This window comes from Lissotriton helveticus, chromosome 2_1, assembly GCF_964261635.1.
Source record: "Lissotriton helveticus chromosome 2_1, aLisHel1.1, whole genome shotgun sequence".
NCBI classification, from domain to species: domain Eukaryota; kingdom Metazoa; phylum Chordata; class Amphibia; order Caudata; family Salamandridae; genus Lissotriton; species Lissotriton helveticus.
This window is the reverse complement of record NC_136059.1, coordinates 1,046,765,739-1,046,780,063: the sequence shown is the minus strand read 5'-3', so window position 1 is coordinate 1,046,780,063 and position 14,325 is coordinate 1,046,765,739.

The window sequence follows — 14,325 nt, the reverse complement described above, 5'->3', positions numbered from 1 at the left end:
GCCACCCTCTGGTACACCCATGCCACCCTCTGGTACATCCTCACTGCCACCCTCTGGTTGGTTTATCACTGTAAATTATGGGGGTGAAAAAAAGCAAGCACACCTGCCCTGCTTCAACTGCCATGAATTAATATGGGGTTGATTAATGTGTCAGTGATTTTGAAACTTCCAGTCTGGCTGGCACCTGCTTCCTTCCTTTTCTGTAATTTGCTTTCTGTTGCAGTGCAATTTTTTTTTCACAGGACCTTTATGGCCTACTTGTAGCTATTCTATGAGCCTGCTGTTTGGGTCAGAGCAGGGTCATAGAATAGTTGCAAATAGGCAACTGAACTCTGGAGGGGCCCCTCAGGAAGCACTAGAGTGAATGGTTACTAATGTTAAGATTGAACTTTTGCACCTGCTGATTGCTTTCAGTTCTGCAAAAATCGTTTTTCTGCAATTTCGCGCGATTTGCGGGGCGCGAATCCGTGCAAGATCGATTTCGGAAGCCGTGAATTCGTGCGAATACACGATTTGTTTTTTTTGCGGCGTGTATGTTCGCGTGATTTTTTGCGTGTTCGCAAGGCGCTTGTAGCGCTACGTTTGCGAAGTTACCCTAGCGGTCGTACATGGGCGCGGCCATCTTGTTTGCGTGACGTAATTCCGTTTCCGGCCGCCATGTGTAATCTCGCAAAGTGTGCGGCTCGCTAGTACAATTTCGCGCGTGATCGCGAGGAAAATCTCGTGCGATCTTACCCACGCGGTCGTGAACGGGCGCGGCCATCTTGTTTCTCATTCATTGCTATGGTTCTGGGCATGCTCTCTGTATCCTTTCTTAATCTCTGCCATCCTTTGCTTTTTTGAAGTTTTTTTTATCTATTTTACTTATTATCTATCCCTCTATTTTTCTAGCTCTATATTTTTGTGTTTTCTGCTACTTTTTGTTAATTTTGAACTACTTTTTTAAACGCTTTTCTTTTCTTCTTCCCTGTTCTATTTCTTCTTTCTTATTTTGCTTCCTTTCTGCCCAGACCATGGCAAAGGGAGCCGGGAAGAAGCCCGCAAAGGGGAAGGGTCCCACACCCCGTGCCTGGCTCCCGTGCGGGCGTTTGAGGGGGGAGACAGTGATAGCTCGGGAGATTTTTAGTGCGGAGGAGGTGGCCGCACTAATATTTCACGTCCAGCGCCGCCTCCCCAAGACCATCATGGGAGGCGGCAAGATCGCAACCGGCTACGGCATCCGGGAGCGCCGGAAGCGGTGGGAGAAGGTGTGCCGGGCCATGTGTAAACTCTCTGGGGTCCGGCGCTCCTATAACCAGGGCACCCACCGCTGGACGGATGTCATGGACCGGGAACGCGACTTGCTGGACGTGCTTGGCGTAGAGATCCCCGGGCTTGGTGAGTAGTAGTAGCAAGTGACTGCTTGCGCGGGGAAACAATTCTGGCCGAGGATATAGGCGGGGCGGAGGTTCTAGGTGTTAAACTCAGGCTGGGGACAGATTGTCTAACTATCCTGGTAGTCTACCGTCCTCCTTGGGCCTCGCCGGAGTTTCCGGATTTATTTCTGAAACTGGTACAGGATATGCGCTCGAGGTTTGATAATCTAGTCATCTTGGGAGACTTTAATTATCACTGGGAGCTTACTCCAAGAGAAGGGCAGGCCGGACATATTGACGAGGTACTGTCCTCGCTAGGTTTAACTCAGCAGGTAAGGGGACCGACACATGTGAAAGGTCACATGCTTGACCTAGTTTGGTCGTCAATACCGGTACAGGGATCGACAACCTCACAACCGTGTGTCTGGTCAGACCATTTCTTACTGAAGGGTGCCCTCCTGATGAACCTGCTCAAATCGAAACCAGCAGTGGGTCAGAGGCTGGTGAGGAAATGGAAAAATATCAATGGTGATAAGATGGTGGCACATCTGTCAGCAAATTATCCTCAGACCCGGCTAGTTGATAATCCGGATGCCCTCTGTGATAACCTAGAGGAGAGGCTTCGTAGCGCGGTCGACCATGTGGCACCAGCACGCAGGGTCAATCTAGCGAATAGAGGACGGAGGTCCCCTTGGTATAACGATGCCCTAAGGGAGAAAAAGAGGGTCTTGCGCAAGACGGAGAGAGCCTGGCGTAAAGCCTATGATACGAAGGCGAGAAGCGTCTATCTGCTTGAACTAGCGAATTATAAGCAGGCAATTACAGCTAGGAAGGCAGAATTCTATGAAGAAAGGATTATCACAGCGACAAACCCTCAAAAAGAAGTTTTCAGAGTCCTAAATGAACTTAAAAAAGTGAAAGAACAGAGGCCGGAGTTCACTCTAGAGGACTGCCAGAGTTTTCAGAACTTTTTCACCAGCAAAATTGCGGATCTTAATTCGGAAATTGCCTGCACCCCTATACATGCCTGCCCTCCACTGACCACGTCGGCCAAAAAGCCGGTGGCTAGACCTCTGGAGTTTCTTCCCCCCATTATGAAGGAGGACCTGCCCAGGCTTATCGGGAGAGTGAAGTCGGGTTCCCAGGCAGATCCTTGTCCCCCTGACGTTTTCAAACTGGCTATGCCAGGAATTGAAGAGGAGGTATCGAATCTCTTGAACTCCTCTCTAGCATTAGGAAAGGTTCCTAATGCCTTCAAGGAAGCAAGGTTGATCCCTCTGCTGAAAAAGCCTGGGGCAGATGTGAAATGCCTAAAGAATTTTAGGCCTATCTCCCAGATCCCTTTCCTGGCCAAGGTGTTGGAACAGCACGTTTTGGCCGCCCTTTCGGACCATCTAGAAGGGAATGGCCTGCTGGAACCTAACCAATCTGGGTTCCGTGCAAACCACAGCACGGAATTGGTCATGCTGTCCATCATAGATGAGCTTCGAACTAGGGCAGATAAGAGGATACCAGGCGCCCTGGTGCTGTTAGACCTCTCCGCGGCGTTTGACACCGTCAGTCACAAACAACTGTTGACGCGGATGAGAGACTTCGGCATCCGGGGCACAGCCCATGCCTGGTTTGCTTCTTTTTTACAAGGGAGAATACAAAGAGTTCAGTTGGGAGAATTACTCTCCACGGCATCACCAATCTCTTGTGGAGTGCCACAGGGGTCGGCTTTGTCGCCCTTGTTATTTAATATATACCTTCAACCACTGATTGGACTCCTGAATCAGACGGATTGTCAGGTATATAATTACGCTGATGACACCCAAATCATTATCCAAATGGATGATGGGGCACCAGCTAATCTGCAAGCCATCTTGAAGCAGACAGCTAACTGGATGTCACTGAATTCTTTAAAAATCAATCCGGAGAAAACGGAAGTTCTACCTGTTACCATCGCCGGCAACCCATGGCATGATGGATTCTGGCCGAGGGAACTTGGACCGCCCCCGGAGCTGGCAGTGGCTGTAAAAAGCCTTGGCATTTATGTGGATGATAAGCTCTCCATGCGGAAACAGGTCACCACGGTGGTAGGAACTTGTGTTGGCATGTTGCGTCAACTTAGGAAGATCGCGCCATTACTGTCCCATTCTACCCTGCGAAGGGCGGTCTCTGCTATGATCCTGGCAAGACTGGATTATGGTAACTCGCTTTATTTGGGCCTACCTCAAAAACTTTTGGATAAACTGCAGTTGGTGATGAATGATGCCGCCAGGCTCATTCACAAGAAACCCAGGAGCACGCATGTGTCCCCACTCATGCGTGAGTTACATTGGCTCCCAGTAAGGCAGAGGGTGCTTTTTAAAGGGTTATGTATTGCACATAAATCCCTTTATGGTAAGGCACCTAGTTACATCAAGACTCGCCTGACCCCATATACACCGTCCAGGGTGTTAAGATCTGCCGAAGCAACTATGCTCACGCAACCCCGGTTCAGATTGGCGACGGTGGGCGGTCGTGCCATTTCCAACACCCTTCCAGGGGTCTGGAACAGTCTACCGGTGAACCTGCGCAAAGAACCCAATTTGCTGACTTTTCGGAAGAAGCTGAAGACGGTTCTGTTCCAGAAAGCTTGGGGAGGGCTATAAATCGCCTGTAGTGTTCCTTTTGGTTCCTGTGGTGTTTACTGGACAAGCGCTTAGAGACCCCTGGGTTATATAGCGCTATATAAATCGAAATAAATAAATAAATAAATAAATAAATTTCTAGCTATTTCATCACTACTCTGTTTTATCCGGCTCTGTTATTTGCAAATGTTTGTTTTTTACCAAGAGCAATAATGCTGCCGATTACATTGTAGGAAAATTATATTTCAAAATCTTCTATGCATTTCAGGTCCACTGCTCTCCTTCTCAGTAGCCTTGCTACTATGCTTATTTGTTTTGTATTTTGTGTTCATTTCATTGGCCTGAGAAATTATGTATGAGTGTAGTGTAAAGAACTGCGTAATGCTAGACACTAGGAGTCATATTTTCAATTACCGGCGCATCCCTGCAAAGTAGCAGGGATGCGCCAGTGATTGTGCGCCATGCCACCACCACCCATGGGCCCAAAACATCACAGAAGCCTTACGCATCTGTGCCATAAAGGCGGCGCATTGCTGGAGTTGCGTGCCAACGATGGGGCAGCTCCAGCAATGCTCTGGGGTGCCCTATCTCCCCAATGCTACATCAAGCCGTACGTCGGCTTCAAGCAGGCGCAGGGTTTGAGTCACGCATCATTGTCCTAAAAGTGACTGATTGACATCTTGTAGATTTCCCTCAGCCACTTTTAGGATTCGTTCCTGCGCAGGAACGCCCTCCCTTGCGCCGGAACGCCCCCTGATGGCGCAGGGCTTTACAACGTGATGCATCTCCCATATGCGTCACTTTGTTAATATACGCCGCTCCATGGCGCCTCTTTTGTTCTGCCGCTGCGTCACAAAAGTCACGCAACAATGGAGCAAAAGAGCCGCAAGGGGCTTCAAAATCAGCCCCTACAGACTCCAGTCCAGTCCTTCCTTTAGACACATGGCTATAAGAAGAAATAGTGGTGGTGGTCAGTGGATTTATAGTTTGAGTATTCACTGATCTGCAAGCACGATGGACTTTGTCTGTCACTTCGCGTGCTGCGGACTGCTGCCTGCCAGGCCAAGGTAAACCTTTTTAGTAGTCTGGTTAGTGAGTTACATAGGAACTTTCAAAGTCAACGGTCCGCAAATCAAGCAATACTAATAACGTAGTATACCACATGAGATCGGTCAATATATCCCGTGGAATAGTTGTCTATCTATTTGCTATTTCGCCAAAATATTTTGTTATTGGTATTTTGAAATGTTTGATTTGGTTGACAAATATCATCCATGTTTTCTGGTCTTTCTTTCTTTCATGTTGTACATCAGCTCCCCCCAGGGGCAAGAGGACACAGGAGGCGGAGGAGGGTGCTGTTCAGGATGCAGGCCAGGAGCGATCATGCGAGGGCTCCTTTTCTGGCCCCAGTAAGTTTTAATTTTAATATAGAGTACCTATTCTTTCCTAGCGTTCCTCATTCGATTTTTTCTAAATCGTCTTTGATCTTCTTGTAGACTGGATCTAAATTCTTATCCTGCCTCGACTATGACTCCCTGTGGTATTACTAGATTATTCTTATTAGTCTGTCTGTGTAGCTAACTAAGATTGCACATTTGGCAATTCCATTGGACTCCCATTCTAGTCAGCAATAGCTCTATGCACTGAGTGCAGTCCTCTGGGATTGTCCATAATGTCTTTTCAAGTCTTCGAAATGTTTATGCTTTGACAATTGCCAACAATAAAAAGGTGAATGACCACCAAGAAAGAATAAGATACTACTTTACTTTTGGTTTGGATACTAGGACAATCCATTCTACTACTGTTGCAGGGACAAATCTGCACAAACAGAACTATGGACACGAAATAATGCAATAAATTATTACATTGTATTTAGTTTTTTTCACATTTCTTTATTCCTCCTAGACCAAATATTATATAGTAGTGAGTGAGTGGTGTATTCTAACATTCTTAAATGTACTTTCTAGGTGGAACATCTGGTGGCGGGGCCAGCGCGGAGGTGGTGGTGTTGGACGAGGGGGACTACTCTGGGGAGGAGGCGGTGCAAGTGCCGGACGTTCCTGTGAGGGTTCACACGGTGGTGGCGGGAAGAGGTAAGCTATATATTCCTTACTTATTGAGATTGAAGACTGCATAGTGTGCTTTCTGCACGGGTGTATTATAAATCAACCAGGTAGTAGCCTCCTCTAAATGTACTTCAACTTAGTTGTGAAGTTTTTGGCGAGAAGAATCCCAATAAGATCTGAGATGAACTTGATGGATGCGATGAACGAAAAGCGAAAGAAGGGTGTAAGTAAGTGTGGAAGGACGAGAAATTTAATGATGGCTGGCAAAGAAGAATGATATCTGTTTGCTTGGTCCCCGAGGTGGCTGGGAAGGAAAGAAAATGGTATGGTGCATGGCTGGGTGAATGATGAAGCAAGGATGGGTGGAAGGAGAACAGCCTGGGTGGGTGAAACAGAAACTGTATGTGTGCATATACTTTGAATGGATGGATGCCTGGATCATGGTATTATCTGACTCTTAGATAGCATATGTGTATTTAGAGAGAGTAGACTGTCACTGGATGAACTAAGTGTTACCTTGAAGAGCATGTAACACCGCACCCGCATGTCCGTTCCAGTGTAGGAAAGGCAAGGAAAAGAAGTTGTAATTTTGTCCAAATACTACCATGAATAGTAGCAGTAGTTTGTATTGCAACTGCAAGCACAGCATATATCCGGTTCTTACGGTGGACACTCCCTACCTCTCTTAATAACTTTAGTTTAGTAGTAGTACGTCATTCATGTGTGGGTGTATCACTGTTCACTCAATAATAAGCAAAGCACCTAAAGTCATCCCATATGTCATCAAATACATCCCATGTGAAGTGATAGATAATCAAATTATTTAGCTTCTTCATTTTCCTTTTCTAGTACTCATTTGCACTGTAGGGTGAAAGCTAAATTAATTAAGCAGTAGCCCTTGTAACAGATTATTCTCAGTGCCACCCGTAATAGAAAAGGAAGAGCTTCACCACCTGCATGTACTGGACCGGTACAGTAACGTAAGTCTGTCTCACTCATCATGGTGTGCGTCTGTTTTTCTCGGGTGCAAGTTCACTGCGCTGGCATTATGCCGGCTTGCATAAGATAACGTACCAATTTTCCTAAACAAGAGAGAAGAAGAAGAATAAGACTGGTGGTGTACTGTCATAGTCGACTGTAATGGTAGTCCATAGTGCTCGTAGAATTAGTTCCTTAAACTCCCACTAATGTTAGAGCAAGGATGAAGAAGTGGGAGGTTAAATAGATACTGTCCTCAATAGTTATGTACTGTGCTTTCAATTTGCTACTTGTACTGTGACACAACTTTGTGCTCAATCACTTTGTGTTATTAATCTTAAGGAGCATTGGTTACAGACTATGTCTTTCTTTCTTCATATAGTTGCTCCTTCCAAATCAACTAGACCATCACGGAGGGAGCAGGCTCGAATGGCCCGGCAACGGAGGCTGGATGCCACTGTCGCCGAATATCGGCGGCTGGTGGCCCTGGAGGAGGAGGACACGCAGTCAACCGGTACGACAACAACAACATCCACTGGGACAGCTGCATCCTCCTCCGTGCCCCCACGGGCTGCCAGCCAGCGCAGTGCTCCAGCGGTACGGAGCCGGGCTACCAAAGCCAACCGCCACCGCCGAGCAGCAAAGACACCAGCTGCCCCCCACAGGAGTTGCAAGGCACGCCAGCGCCGCTTAGGACTTAGAGTGTCCTACCTGGAGCAGGAGGTCCTTAGCTATAAGAACTTGGTGGAGGGCCTCCGCTTCGACCATGCCACCCTCCGCAAGGAGTATGATGCCCTGGCGCTAAAGTCAACAGCACCTAGTGTCCCTTGCCCCTTTTTTAGAGACTTTTGGGGGGTGGGATTTGGGAGTTGGGTTCTTTTTGGGACTTTTGAAAGACAATCATTGGGGTTAGGGAGGGTCTTGAGGGAGATTATTTTGTTGGGGCTACATAAATATACTTTTTGAAACTTTATCTGACCATACCTGTTTTTTACTGCTTTTGAGTCTGGTGGGTGGGGGTTTAACAGTAAGTTTGTTTTCCTGAAGAGTCCTAGGACTTTAGTAGTACTACCGTCAATCTCTCGTCTAGTCCTAATAGTCCATTATACTACCTCCCACCAAACGCTTATCTTACCTGTAATTTGTGTTTGAAAGTAGGGCTAGGCCCAGGGCTGGCTCCACGGGAAATGGAGATTAAGGTTGGCAATCCTGGGCGGATGAAATGTCCTCATTGCGGTGGTACTAGTGGTGTGACACAGTGGCAGTTGCATGCCTATGGAAAAAAAGAAAATGAAACCTGGTTTGTCCTTACTATAGCATTTCAACGGTACGATAGATAATATAGCAGGTGACAGTACACTAGAACAGTGCCACAATGTAGCCTAACAAATGGTAAAGTATTGCAAGTATAACTAGTACTTGCGTTGAATTTCTTTGACATTGTCTACTACTACAAGAAATAGTACTGAAGCTGAGTAAGTCTAGAATATATCCTCGGATTCCTTCACCAGCCTGTTGCTATGACCTTATCCTCCCCAGCAAGTGTGTGGAATTATTGATGTCATTTAGTCACACATCAAGCAAAACCACACAGCCCGGGGGAAGAGGGTTAGGGCTTGGAAAATGGATGGGAATGGGGGTTTCTTTTTGGGTAGGTTTTGTTGAGCGAAGAAAAAAAAAGCACAGCATGGACAAACAATAATTGAAGATAAAGAAATCTTTGGGTACAAAGCTAACCACAAATCTTTTAAGTGACATAAAGGAAGTGCATGCCCTACTGCATGCATTGTTACTGAAAAGTAAGTAGTACTAGAATGCGACAGTACAGGGCTGCAGCGTTTTCACTTGCCTATCTCTGCACTCAGAGAAACACTTCTTACATTAAATTAGGTTTAAAAATTAGCCGAAGTAAAACCTATAGAATGGCTGTAGGGATCAATTTAGAAGCAAAGAGAGATCCAAGAAATGCAGTCACACTCAGAGAAGAAAACAATGGATACTGTATCTGTATGTTGTTGTAGTTGTCCTGTTGAATTTGGTAAGTAAGTTGCATGCAACAAACAATTCCTCTTATTAGCGGCACTCCTCCATTCCAGCTGACGCTGCGTCCAGCAATGTTGGTGACCAGAAGACACCCTGTCCACTGCCTGCCTGGCGGATGCTGAATTGCGGCTCACTAATGTGAAGCCTGACTCCATCCTTTTTTCCCCATTGCACAGACTGAAACCCGGCCTAACAAGCCCTAAGTTAAGAATAGTGGCAAAGGCTTTCTTTAACTATGCCAAATCCCCCCTTTCCCACCATACTACTGCTTTTGAATCAGGTGGGTGGTGGGTTAACAGTAAGTTTGTTTCCCTGAAACTTAAGTCTGTGTCATTTTCTTCCTTTAAGTGTAAATGGCTAAATCTTTTCAACACTAAGTGCCTCTCACAGAGTAAGTGATCCCCCCTTTCCCACCATGGATTTTCTTCAAGTCGCTTGCAACAAAAATTACACATTCCCACGAGTGCTCTAAAACCCCATAACTCATTTGCAAAAATCAAGAACAACCCGAAACACATGCAATCCTGCTGCTAGGGCTAACCCTAACGAACCCTAAGTTACAAAAAGTACCAAAACCTTTTTTCCTCATGGATGTTGTTTAAACCAGTTTTATCCGGTATTAGACCTTCCCAGCAATGGCCCCAGAGCCGTCAACCCAGGCGAAAACAAGTAGAAGACCCTCAAACAGCCAAAAAGCAAAAGTACAGGTGATTAAAGTTTTAATTATATTAACTTGTGCAAAACAAAGAAAGACAGAAACACAGGAATAAAAGTCAATAAGTACGAAAAAGAAAATGTCTGAATTCATTGGCTCATTTTCAGGCCTCGGTGTCAGGGAAGAAGAGTTCATCCTCATACTCTGCGAAATCATCAGGCAGGAGTAGGTCAGTGTCACCTAACACAGAAGAAATTCCCTCATCTAAGTTGCTGTCCTCCGCGTCTTCTTCCATCGTGCGATCTGGTACTTTGAAATCTGGTGGTATGAGGTGCTCATTCATCTTGATCATTGTCAATATCTCCACATTTTTGGGTGAGAGGCGGGTCCGTTTGCAAGTTACAATGCCACCAGCAGCACTGAAAACACGTTCAGAAGACACGCTTGCGAGTGGGCAAGACAAGTAATGTATAGCCAGGCGGGAGATCTCTGGCCACAATTCTTTTTTCCCATGCCAATACGCCAATGGGTCAGCATTAACATAGACCTCTTTGAGTCATTCAGATAGTCCTGCACCATCGACTCAAAGTTCTCCACGTTTCCTCCACTTTGCTGAATTTTCGCTCGGACCTTTTCAGAACCATAACCAATCTCAGCTAGCCAATCCTCTTCATCACCCGATATTTCTGTTGTGTCTGGTGCAGATGATGCAGTTGCCGGTGTCTTTAACGGCTGAGAGGTCACTTCTGCCACAGCCACAGGTGCAGAAGTGGAGTCTTCTGACTGGGGATAGCCTGCTGATGCTGATGTACTGCCTTTTCCTTCAATTTGCTCCCGTTCTCTTTCAAACCTGATGGCTGACCAGGCTACCCAACGTTTGTACTTTGTAGCATCTTCATCACTAAAAGGAAATAATGCAGAGCCTGCCAGCGCCTTTTTGTAGCGTGGATGCAGAATAGTAGCACGAATGTAATGCTGTTCTGAGTGGATCTTTTGAAGACGGTCATCGCCACGTAGACGCTCTAATAATTTCTCTGCCAAAAGAAAAGCTTCTTGCTTTTCTTCATCGTTTTGAAACTTTGAAGACACCGCCTTCAGTTTGTGCTCCAGCATGCGCAACAATGGGATAGCTTTTCCCAAATTACAGTCCTCCCTGCTGACTGCACGCGTGAAGAACTCAAAAGGACGAAGCATGTCTGTCAGGCTTTTAACTAGCTCCCATTGCGCCGCATTTAACGTCAGGTCCTCCTTCACAGCTGTACCCATTGTTAAGAAATACTGATCGAGTACCGTAAACTGCTCATACAGATGCTCAAGCATGTAGAAGGTTGAGTTCCAACGTGTTGGCACCTCCTGGATGAGTGCTTTCACTGGCATTCGACGTTCATGTAGCAGGCTACTCAGATGCTTCCGGGCCTTAAAAGAATGGCTGAAATGGTTGCACATTTTTCGGCAGGTGACCACTAACTGGCATGCTGGACTTTCTTTCTCCAAGAATTTTTTAACAACCAGGTTTATACAGTGCGCCAAACACGGCACTCTGAAATAGTCACCCAGTTCCATGGCCTTAACTACATTGGCCATTATCCGTGGAAACATAACCAATGCCGCGTTTTTTTGGAGACAGCCAGTGAAAGACCTTTGTGTTGAACTCATTCAAAATGTTTTGTGCTGTATGACGTTTCTCCAAGCCAAACATGGCTAGTGTTGCATGTTTCCGAGCAGCTTTAAAAACTTGGTCCAGGTCAGCACCTGCGTTTAGCTTTGCTTTAACCCCTGAAAAAGAGACACAGTGTGCAGTGATGCACATGTAATCAGTGCCTGCGCCACTGGTCCACATATCTGTTGTGAGATGTATAGTGTGAACAGCACTCTTCTGCAAAGCTGCCCCAATCACCTCCAGCACATTTTCATGTAGTGCTGGAACCGCAACTCTGGCAAAATAGTACCAGCTAGGAACCTTCCATTTAGGGCAGAGCGCTGCCACTAATTCGAGAAAACCAACCCCTTCTACAAAAGAAAAAGGGAGAAGATCCAGCGCTAGCATTTTAGCCAGCTTAGTGTTATACAGACGCACCATTGGGTGGTTGCGGTCATATGGCGCGTCTGAAAACAACATTGTTTTAATATTGCCCTGGACCATTTTACGGGATGATGATGATGACTTCTTCGACCCAGTTACTCTCGCTGATGAACTTTTTCGCATTGATGTCTCACTCTGTCCCACACTCTTAGTGTGGCTCCCAGGGGTACTGGGTGTAAGTGAAGTGTGTGAGTGTGACACTTCTTCCTCCTCGTCATCATCAGATGGAACATCAACGTTTTCTCGACTTGCAATTCGGGCTTCCTTGATCTCCTTTAGGTGCGCAAACCATTGGACAGCGTGCTGTCTCTCAAAATGACCTCTCTGGCCTCAAGTCCCATAGTTGGTACCAAGCTTACCACGTCTAACTGCAAGTTTACAAATGCTACAAATGGCTATGTTTTCCCTTTTTGTGGAAACACTAAAGAAGTCCCAAACTGCAGACTTGAAATGTTTGTGGGGGCCGGAGGAGGCGATACTGGTGGTGGCCGTGCTGCTAATGCCAGATGAAGTGGAGGATGTGTATTGCTGAACTTTACTATGTTGTGCACTTTCACCACCACTAATTGAGGTCGAGGTGGATGGAGGTCCCTTCTGGTGAGTAAGAAATATGGAAGCGGTACGTTGTGGTGTACTAGTTAACATCAATGATTCTGGTGTTCCCATTGCCTCCTCGTCGACTTCATCATCACGCTCAGCAGCCTGTCGGGCTAGGGTAAAAATGTCTGTTTGCTGCATGCCCGCTGGGGCTTCAGTGACGTTACTGATGATGACTGCGTCGTCGTCGTGAGAGTCTTCAGCAGCAGGAGTATACGCCACTTCTTGTTGAGCGTCATCACACTCCATAACTTTGAGAGTTTCGACGACCTTCCTTTTACGCTTAGCTACCTTTGTCAGATCAAGGTGTGCCTTCTCAACCTCACTCTCAGACGGCAGTGGTGCTGGTTCCCAAGTAAGATCCATATCATCAGAAGGAGGTGGGTTTGAAGAAGATGTAGACACCAACACCCTTGATCTTTTCCTTGCTCGGGATGTGGAAGACAATGAATGATCATCAGGAGGAGTGGCTTCCTCCAATGATACCTCGGCTTGATTGTCGATTTCCAGATGTGCCCCTACTTCTGGAGGAACAACTATTGTGGCCACTTGTTGTGCCCCTCCATGCACCTCTGCTTGCTCCTCTCCTTGCGCCGCCTCCTCTCCTTCCACATGTACTTGGGCTTGTACTACTTGCACATGTGATTGTTGTTGCGGCTGTGGTTGTTCAACACTCGTCAGATGAGATACAACAACCTGTGTTGATTCTTGAGGGACATTGCTGCTACTTTCTTGCGATGAGCCAACATCACTGGTCAATGGTGATTGAACAACTATACTGGCTGCCTCTGCAGCACTCAAGGGCTTGGACCTAAGTTGGCGTGGTGGTGGTGGCACTGAGCCCAATGGAGCAGAGGTGCTGCTCCCAGCTTGGTCCCCAGCAGACCCCGCTGCTGCAGCAGGCGTACTTTTTTTTCCCCAAAAAATGTGGCGGTCGTCATCACACCAGTCTCCTTGGCAAGTGGCGCCACTTGCTTCTTCTGCTCCTTACTGGCAACTTTCTTGCTAGAGGAGCTACGGGCAACTTTTTTTGGGGCCATCTTCTTCAGATGTCACTCTGAACAGCAGGCTGCAGTTGCACAAGTTACAGAGTTGTCTGTGGCCACACGTGACGTTGTGCTGCACACACCGCAGCAGGACTTCTTCCTGGCACTGGTGGTTCTCTTGTGCACCTACAAGCAATGGAAGACAGAGGAACATCAGTTATACACCCCAAAAAGTCGTAAAAACACACAAAAATCAGCACAATCCCAGCCCATCCATGGCCTCAATGGTGTTTAAATTCAAGAAGACAACCCACGGAAAGACTCGGCCCATGCACCACTCACTACCCCTGGGCAAAAGGCCCCACCAGCAGCCCCAAAAAAATGACAAAAACACAATTTTCAGCACAATCCCAGCCCATCCATGGCCTCAATGGTGTTTAAATCCAAGAAGACACCCCACATAAAGACTAGGCCCATGCACCACTCACTACCCCTGGGCATAATGGATGAAAGCTAGGCAAAATAAGTGCAGGCCTCAGACACTGCCTCTCTTCAAAATGGCCCCTTGCACCCCAAGCACATGTTGCCTGTACCAGCACTCAAGATGGCCACCACCACCACTCACATGTCCAGTCCAAATCAACAGTAGCACCCCCAAAAAAACGAAAAACACACAAAAATCACCACAATCCAATGCCATCCAGGATGTTTACATTAAAGAGAGTGAGACCCCACAGGCAGACTCAGTCCATGCACCACTCACTACCCCTGGCCAAAAGGCCCCACCAGCAGCCCCCAAAAAACGACAAAAACCACAAAATTCAGCACAATCCCAGCCCATCCATGGCCTCAATGGTGTTTAAATCCAAGAAGACACCCCACAGAAAAACTAGGCCCATGCACCACTCACTACCCCTGGGCAAAAGGCCCCACCAGCAGCCCCAAAA